Raw genomic sequence first — 10,052 nt, forward strand, 5'->3', positions numbered from 1 at the left:
TACCACAATTTTTCGTTGTCCTTTTTTCTGTTTCTTTTGGTATAGAGTGTGAGGAGTGTGAGTTGTTTTGTTGATCAGTGGGGAAAACTGCTACCCTAACAATGGAATAACAACAGATGTCACGCTGCCATTCTTCTGCAGCAATTTTACTCTAATAACAGCTGCACCACTAGTGCTAATGATTTCTTTCAAGAAATTCTCTGACAAATTTCTTAAAATAACGTGACCAAAGTATTAAGACAATAGCAAGGACCGCATATTAGTAGGCAAGCAAACACCTCGTCCGCCTCTACCTCTGGTCCCTCTGTGGAGACACGAGTCCTCCTTCACATGCTGATACACAGTTTTGTTTAATGGCTATACTCATTTCAAAACACAAAATTAACACTGACCTAAAGCAATACCTCAATGGTAATTTATTAACTTGGTAAGGCAGGGTGGTCTGTCTAAATGAAACCAGCAGAACATTGCCTTGCAGAGGCATAATCATTTCAAGGATTTGTTACATTGTGGGAGTGCCAGGCTGCCTTTGACAGCAGGGAGACGTAATTTTTATTTTTTTTAAACTTTCAGTTGTATTCTTTGCCCTGCATTGTGCCGGGGTTATCTTTACGACAGGGTGGTTCTTTCTGAAAATGAGCACAATGACCAGAACAATGACATTCTAATCTCTCAGTCCATATAATATGTGTCTATATTCACGCCACGGGTAGAACAGCGGGTGATAAGGAGGGGCATCCTTTTCATGAAGAAGCCCATTTAATGCAACAAGTGCTAATAGAGATATAAAGGATCTGCTTCTCATGTATCACTGAGGTCAGATTGGAGTTCATGTTTGCTAAAGGGATGTACAAAAACTATTGGTGGGGGGAGGGTTATGTTTTTTTAAATTTTGCTCAGGGGAGGGTAGTCTATATTTGTTGGGAGAGTAGGGGAGGATGAGAGAACTTTTCTCATACCAGAGAGGCAATAGCTCTTTATTCAAATATGGAAAGTGGTTATATTTTCATTATTTTTTTTTTATATTTGCCATAAATATATTATTCTGAGATAGTGGGGAAGGGTTCTTTCAAGTAGAGGGTCCAAAGTAAATTTCAATAATTCTGTGGAGGGCTTTGCTTTATTTATAAAATGATATTTGAGATTCAGCCCCCATCCCCATCACAGTAATTTTCCTACAGTCCCTAAAGAGAAGGAAAAGGGTTTCAAACCTTTACAGATTACACAGAGTAAATATGGAGATTTACCTGGTGACACAATATTAACATATTTATCCACCACCACATGTTAAGAAGAGATTGTTCTCTGTGCACTCAAAGCAGAAACAGTGCAGATAGAAGGAGGAGTGGTGCAGGAAAAGCTTCACAAACACCAATCATCATCATCATCATCATCATCACCACCACCATCATCATCACCAGCAGCAGCAGCACTGTGAATGTGCTGCAGGAATGAGTGTGAGCCACTCCGGCTCGAACAGACCGACTTATTGTCAGTCTGATTGTAACTTGTGTGCTCATGTGGGTCAGCTGATAGCATGCATGACTGATTGTCCCGTATGAGCTGCTGCAAGCCCCATTATATCAGGGTCTGGACTTTTTAGACTTAACCTAGCCCCATCTACAGGTGAATCAGACTTCTTTATGTAGACAGAGTTCTTAATGTCACCCTGAACCTGACAACCCATTAATTAGAATAGTGTTATCACTGAGTCAGCCTGCAACTATAGTGCTGATATGTTGTTAATTCCAGCTAAATGGATTGTTTCAATCTGGGATGAATTGACTTTTTTGTTTTTCTTTTAGCTAATGAAAAACATGAAAAGAAATTTCTGCAATGTCTGACAATGCACTGACAATATCTGATACAGCACACCTAAGAAGAGGCAGAGGTTTAAGCCACTTGGCAGAAAACGTGCGCTCCGAACCTCAGATTTATTGCTGTGTCTCTAATTTCAGCAGGTTCACATGTTTAAGTGAGAGCTAGGGTCATAAAAAAAACAGGGAGGGAGAAAGAAAAAAGTAAAAAAAAAAAAAAAAAAAAGATGGCCTGGGTAGGTGGTAGCTAAATCAGTGAGAGCACAAAGAGGCAGGCGTCTGAGAGGTATTGACCCTCCATTGATCGTCAGAAGCTGCGTGGTGGTATTGACCAGATGAGAGACCCGGGGAGGCAGCACACAGCTCCACCACTGAGAAAGAGAAAAAACAGACAAAAACAACCATATACACTGCCTACTCTGACCTTGTGGGCCGTCGCTGTCCTACAGCCCACACCACTCAACCCCCACCTCACACTCACACGCAGATATGTGTGTGTGTGTGTGTGTGTGTGAGAGAGAGAGAGGGAGAGAAAGAAAGAGAGAGAGAGAGAGACCCCTGCAGAGAACCATGCAGAAAGCTCAGCTTTATCTTACTGAGGCCATTTCCTATCGTGCCTCACTGTAGCGCCGGTAAACACTGCGGCAGTTAACCATCTACGGGCCTTCTGCTGCCTCTGCACACACTCACACACACATACACACACACACACACCACAACGTCCCACACACTTCCTGATGTAGAGGTGGCCCTCTAAAATCAGCAGGATAGGTCAATATATCTGTTATAATCATGACTTTATGATTTATTCCTAAGTAGACACGTTTTCACACTATAAACAAAGATTTTAATATTTTCCAAAACAAAGCTTTACTTCTTTTACAGCACAGTCCAGTGCAAAAGACTAATTCAAAGATCCCTCAGCTCGACAACAGGTGCTGCAGCCATTTTCCCAGAGAAAAGGTGGTGCTCATGTAGTAATTGGCAAGCAAACATAGGCAGCAGAGTTGGATCGTTGATGGCAGCATGGTTGATCGTGGAGGTGGAGGGGGGTTGTTGTCTGGTGACAAAGAGGAAGCAAGGAAAAGGCATAGACGGGGAGTCAGAAGGTGCATATGGTATTTGGTCACTAATGGCCTTGATGCCAGTCAATAAACAAGCATTATTTATTTTGTATACATGCATAAATAAGATGCGGCACCGTGAAGCCATAGGAAATGGAGCTTGCAGCTCCAAATCCAGGAAAGTCATGGGGTAAAAAGCAGGGGGAGAGGAGGGGGGTCATTAAAGTGAAAACCAGGAGCCACATGGGAGGCAGAATTTTAAATGACTCCCCTTGTAGCAAGACCAGCCCAACAGAAGGGCTAAACCTCTCTCCCTCTCTCTCTATCCATCTCGCTCTCTCCCTTGCAGAGATGCAATTAATTCGGATAGAGCGTGCCAAGTGTGCAGAGATAGAGCGAGTGGGATGCGCCCTCGCACATGCTGGAGGGAGGACAGTTTTGCATTCCCCAGAACAAATACAGATTTGGGGCTTTCGGTCCAGCACATCGTGACCAAACTTCATCTCATCATTTCCACCTTGTCTCTCAGAGTTTTTCGGTGAGGGCTCAATCCTTTAGCAGCGCTGACAGAAAAAAAAAAAAAAAAAAAAAATCTCCCTTCCTCCTGCACTGCTGCAGCAACACCACCCAAACTTTTTACACCTACCACACTGACAAACCAATCGGTTAAAAATACTGCATCAACCCAGACTTCAAACTGACTCTGAGAACATGGACGTGGAAAGTTTTGTGTTTTTTCAAATGCTTGTTTATAACCCCTCATCTAGAAGACAGTTACCCAGCTGTTGATGTTTCTCAAGGCCAGGATTCGGGGGGACTGCAGGTGGGAGAGCCAGGGGTTGGGGAAGGTGTGGTGGAGTGTGAATCATGTCATGGTACACAAAGCACGTACCATGCAAAGTGCAGGAGGGAGTGTAGCTCAGGGCCAGGGAGGCCATCGATACCAGGGAAATTGATCGTAATCAACCAAGTTACAGAGACTGAGCAGGGATTGGCCGAGGACCTTCTTTCCCCGCTTCTCCTCCTCCTCCTGCCTCCTCCTCTTTCTCTCCCCTTGTCTTCTTCCTCCATCTTATAATGTGTTTCCTGATCCAGACTGAAGAAAAAAAAAATGTTAGCAAGCAATTAAAACCAGACTTTATGGGATGTAAATACCTCAAAACATATAGTGACAGGTGTGTATGCTTTGCTCTTCCAATCACACAAGCAATTCTTCATGAGTTGATAGTTCTTCTTTACTGTGTTAATTCATTCTGAGGAGGTGTTTTGCAATATTTTAACTCGTCTGATAGAATTATCTTTTGTCATATCCTCTTTGTATAAGTCTGTTTGATCAAACAAATCAAAAAGGAATCACACAGCAAGAAAAACGTTCTAGAAAATCGGTCACATCTTCTCTGCTGTGGCTCCACTATAATTTCTCATTTGAAGACAGTGGCATACCTGGCAGTGCAGCTGCACCGTTAAAAAAGCTGGCCCAATTATAGCATAACACCTAGCCTTATGGTTTCCATGGCTGCACGATGCATTTTCCCGCGGGACGCACCGTGGAGAAACGAGCGTCTTATCAACCATCACCCTGGTAATAACACTCCCTCGAGCCTTTGCCGCATGTGTCAGACCTTAACGAGAACCCTGGGTGAAATCTCTCTCCCAGTCCAGCCACAGCCATTGATTTGGACTTAATCTGTTCCTACGTGTCCTCGTGAGTGTGTGTGTGTGTGTGTGTGTGTGTGTGTGTGTGTGTGTGTGTGTGTGTGTGTGTGAGAGTGAGAGGGAAATGGAGAGTATGCGTGTCTTTGTCTGTTTGGAAGTGTGTGTGTTCATGTTTGTGTATGATTTAGTGCATGACTGAATTTTAAACCTTGTTCCCTGCTCTGCTCATTGTATGTGTGTGTGTGTGTGTGTGTGTGCGTGCGCGCGCGCGTGTGTGTATGTGTTAGTGTGTGTGCATTAATTTTGCTTTTGCTACACTTAAACACTTCCCCTCTGCACACTCAGAGCCACACAATGCAGAAGGTATGGACTTTTGCTTTATTGTTGAATCACAGGTTTAATATTTTTATATTATATCAGTCTGCGGTTGGTTCATGAGTTTCTGTCTACGGTGAACAACAAATCAGTCAACAGGAAAAAAAACTTCATATATACATTTTACTTTTGTCTTTTAAGCTTTAAGTCTGTTAACCCACACGAGAACACACTTCAACACTGGTTGAAAATGATTTATAAATATTTTCGCACAGTCTCAGACTCCATGGCTTTTGTTGTCCGAGGTTGGAGCAGATTTTGGCAGTGTGCATCGGCCTGCCCAAGCATACAAACAAATAGATATTAAATCAGCTATTTGAGCCCTGCTCAATGACGGCCTTGTCTTACTCGTTGCCCCAAGGCAGTGTGCCATTAGAGTCAGGTGCATGGGGCCCTGGTGAACCTTGTATATTGAGTGATTCCAATACATTTTTATGAGTTAAGATACAAATTGTAATGGGTTGCGTATTAACTAAAATGATGATGATTGATTGGTTATTTACAAGTAAAAATTCTAGTCCAACGTGAATAAAACATTATTGGACAGGAATTGTAAGACCATTTTAAAAGGTCTTTGATCACAAGATACTCTTTCTAAACTGCACAAACTTAGAAAGTTTATATGCTAACTATTATTATAACAATTAGAGTCATTTTGATTGCATCAGATGTTCAAATAGAGTCTAAATTATGTTTTGTGACACAGGTGAAGAAAAAAGAACTAAATGGCTTAAAGGTCCCCCCGAGCAAGGTCACTTCTTCTTTCTGAAGAACATGCCCTTAGACATCCCTAAAGCACTGCTGGCCAACAATAATATATTCAAACTGATGGTGAAAGAAATCTGCCAGAAATAACTTTTAATTCACTGTTACTGTTCTTAACTCTTTTTTTTGCTTTATATATTACACTGTCGTATTTTAGAGAGGTGCAGCATTAACAAAAGTGTTATTAATGGTCACTGTGCAATTATCTGTGGTATCATATTCAAATGAAAGCATAAATTGTATAATAAGGCCAAACCTCAGACCAGTTACTGTTGGTAGTGGATTGTCCTTTAATTTAATCATCTTTCTAGTTACTTTACATGTATTTCATTATTAGAGTCGTAATATAAAATAAATTTGGTTATTTATCCATCTAAAGCCAGACCCCTATGAATGAAAGTCAATATTATTGTTCTATGTGGCATGTGCATTAAAGCTTTGAATGGGAGATCTTACAGCACCTCACAGCAACAGCTTTTAATGTAATAATTTCCATGTCACATGCAGCACTGAGAGCTCAGCATGTTTGTTTTTTTTTGTCACAGTTAATAGTCACCACTTAGAACAAAAAGTTAAAAATACTGAAACTGAACAGCTCCCCACTAAATACAGATTGTCATAATGGCGTTTTAGCAAAAACAGCCAGAGAAAGCCCTTCCCTGATTCCATCTGTTTAGTGCTTCAGGTTAAAAAGGTACAACAGATCTTCAAATGAGAGCTCAGTGTGACGCTAACCGCTGAGACACTTGCTACTCCACTGTGGTTTCAGATGGATTCTGTATTCATTAAGGCAGCATTTAGACATGATGTTTGACTTTTATATTATTCAGCTACACAGCAGCAGTTGGTGCTGTAAGTCTTTACACGTTACCGACAGTATGTGTCAGCTACATGCTACTATTTGAAAGATGAGGACAGTAGATTTTTGCGCAGGTGATAGTTTTGTGTGATTTGTCATAAATGAGTGATTTCAACACGTGTAGTAATATACTAAAAGCGTACTTAAAGTAGTTTCGTCTCAGCCAAAAATACATGTGTGTGGAGAGGTGGGTGTGTGGGTGGGTGGGCCGTGGTGGCGGTGGCTGGAAGAGTAAACATTTTATTCATTCATACCCAAAGTGAGATCTATCCTTTGCTATTTAGCACGTTTACCTCAGTATGAGCCCTAATCTCAGAGGTAAAGTCATGTTTAGTCTCATGAAATCAAATGTCATGTGCGTCTTTAATACAAGAAAATGTGTTTTAAATAAATGACCTCACACAACAAGGTTGGTTTGTTAAAGTTAGTGAGACTCTGCTCAAAAACGTACCCTACTGAGACATTGAGATATTTATGTCTCCATATGTCTCTATCTCTCCATTTATATCAGACTACTTCATGTCACTAACTATATTGACTAACTTGTTTTTTTTTCCCCCATAGTTTGTGCTTCTCCTCTCTGTGTCTCTCTCTCTCTGTCCTCGCTCTGCAGGTATCTCTGTTTGTCGCCATGTGGCTGCTCTTTGTGGGAACTGCTTGGTGTCTCTCTATGATAAAGTAAGCATTGTAAAGTGCCGTGAGATAATGTCTACTATGATTTGGCACTATACAAATAAAATTGAATTGAACTGAATTGAATATATAGAAAAAAATACGAACCTTATTTGTACTATGCACAGTTTCAATAAATAGAGAAAATACATGTTGTTGTTGCCAGGCGTCGTGAAAAAAAAAAAAAAAAAAAACCCTGTTATAACATCTGTCACATGGTAAAAAAAAACCTGCTGCAGTTTCTTTAGTTGCCAGCTTTCTCATAACACACCATTAATACTGTGAGTGGCCCAGCATCCATCATGTCTGTATGTCTGGTGTTTCTGAGCTTTAATAGAAGTCTGGTAAGTGTAGTGGAAGGGGGATAGGCTTCTCTTCCAAATAATCCTGCAACAACAAAACAGGATTTGTGAGATAGAGCACAGGAAAACATAAAGGCATCTAAGTAGCACTGAAGCCACAGTTGGGTGACAGCCTCCTTTCTAGTATCGGTTTATTTTATCTAACTTTATTATCACTACAGGTGTTGTTGATAGCAGGTTTGTGCATGAAGCAGCATGTGGGTAAAACTCAAACTTGAATTCATCCGCGTCATCACAGTTCTTCCGCGTTTTTTTATGCTCGGTGATCAAATCAACTGAATAGAGAGTGCATGAATTTCAAGTGATCAATACTCAGGGGTATTGGCTGCGCTGATTTCTATGGTTCAGTGTTTCAGCCTGTGTTCACACCAACAGAGCACAGCACATTTTGATAGATATCACCTGTATCTTTCTTCACAATAATGAAACACTGTACTCCAGGGGTATTTACGCTGTTATACAAAAGTTTTCAATGCTGAATTACGGATTCATTATCTAATGCAAAATGTCCCAAACAGGAAAGATTACAAACTGACACCACTCTCTTTTTCTCTATAATCATCTGGAGTATTTTACAATGAAAACATTTTTGCCAGAAAAACAAATTTAGTCCAAAATCTGTTTACAAAATGTAAGCTGGAAAACACAAATTTAAACACTGTCATTATACTGTATGTGACATTTGTATTTGCTGTTGCAACTTCTTTGTGGAACATGTGGCGAGACACAAACAGAAACTATGTGCAACCTGATGAGACAAACTTTTTTCATCCACTTTCCTGCATTACACAGAAATAAATGTAACATCCCTAGATAGCTATTACGCAATTACTCATACAATTTTAAATTCCCACAATATCCAAACCTATCAGATTATGTTCATCCTCATGGGGCATTATGTCCCACACATGACACAGAGGTCAGTGTTTCAATCAGTGGATCTAAAACTCCTATAGCAATATGTTTGGTAACATTACGCTTAAGAAAATATAAGTCTTTGATATTCACATTCCCCACGTTATGTTCCTCCCTCTGACTTGGTCAGCCAGTAAAACAAGGGTCACTGCAGCTGACTCTTCACCACCCTGGCCTGTATACTCACTTGTTTTTCTTCCTGTTAGTCACATATTACAAGCAGCATTCCTCCCTCCTCAACAAAGTGGACTGCATCAGTTGCTGCTATCTCCCCGTTCGAAGAAGGTGGCAACTGAGCTGCGAAGGGGCCAGCCTGTGCAGGGGCATTTGGATGGGGGAAGGGCATGTCTGCTGGCAACGAGGGTGAGTAGATCAGTGCGGCTCAGTGTCTGTGAGGCAGTGATAAGATTCCAGGATTTTCCCAGTGTGACAGGCCTGCTCACCAAGGCGTACACCCCACTGCACGGAGACGGCCGCAACCACCACTACCACCTGACCTCCTCCGCTCCCGGGCTGCTACACCTCAGCGGGCAGGAGCAACGCTCACCTTCAACCACACCCAAAAACCTCCTCGCTCAAACTGAAAATCTTAATCTGATGACATGTCGTCTAATTTTTTTATTGTTTCAGGTGTAAACGTAAAATAAAAGTCCATGAATGAATTTCTACTCCACAGTCATATGCTTCCACACTGTATGCTAGTGGTGCTGTCTCTTTCTTTCTCTCTGGCTCACTTCTCTTTCTTTATCTCTGCCTCCTCAGTCCCCCCTCCCCACTCCCTCTCCCTTGGATGGCAGGTCAGGCAGTGAGCTGTGCGGGCTCAGAGGAGGTAAGGACGCCGCGGTGCACATTAATAATGAAAGGCCTCAGCCGCCCCCCCCAGACACACACACACAGACACACTCACACACACACACACACTCACTCACTCACTCACTCACGCACACACTCCCCACATCGCCATGGCGATGGCACTAGCCCAGCACTGTCACCGGGGGGGAAGCTGGGAATATAGCTACACTCTCCAACCCTCCGCTCGCCAAGCTGATCACGAGCTCGTACACAAGCCCACCATACTGGGCCTTCCACTGTGGATATTCACTAATTAAAAACACTCAGTACTACGGCTGCGGCAGAAATCTGCATCTACTTCCCAACCTGGATATGAAAGAGTGACTATGGAGCTGAAAAAAAAAAAAAAAAAAAAATCACTGAAAATCATCACTTTGCAGGAAATGGAAATTCATTCTAGTGTCAAAGACCTGAGGCATTAGAATCAGTAATTACATTAAGACCCATGTGAGACTGACCACATTTTTGGAAAGGTTTTTAAACCAGCGCTGCTTCCACTTATCCAAGTCTTTATCCAAACTTCACTTCCCTTCTACTCACTGTATGTATAACACACTCAGCCCTAAACACACACACACACTTTATCCAGGCTTCTTTACGATAAGCTTTATAGCTCTGACCACAAAATGTCCCATTAGTAATCCATGACTGTGAATGATTTCCTGCTTGTGTTTTCAGGCTGTAAATGTCATGGAGTAGGGTGAATGTCACAAAG

The sequence above is a fragment of the Seriola dumerili genome, unplaced genomic scaffold, assembly GCF_002260705.1.
Source record: "Seriola dumerili isolate Sdu_G_001 unplaced genomic scaffold, Sdu_1.0 BDQW01000449.1, whole genome shotgun sequence".
NCBI classification, from domain to species: domain Eukaryota; kingdom Metazoa; phylum Chordata; class Actinopteri; order Carangiformes; family Carangidae; genus Seriola; species Seriola dumerili.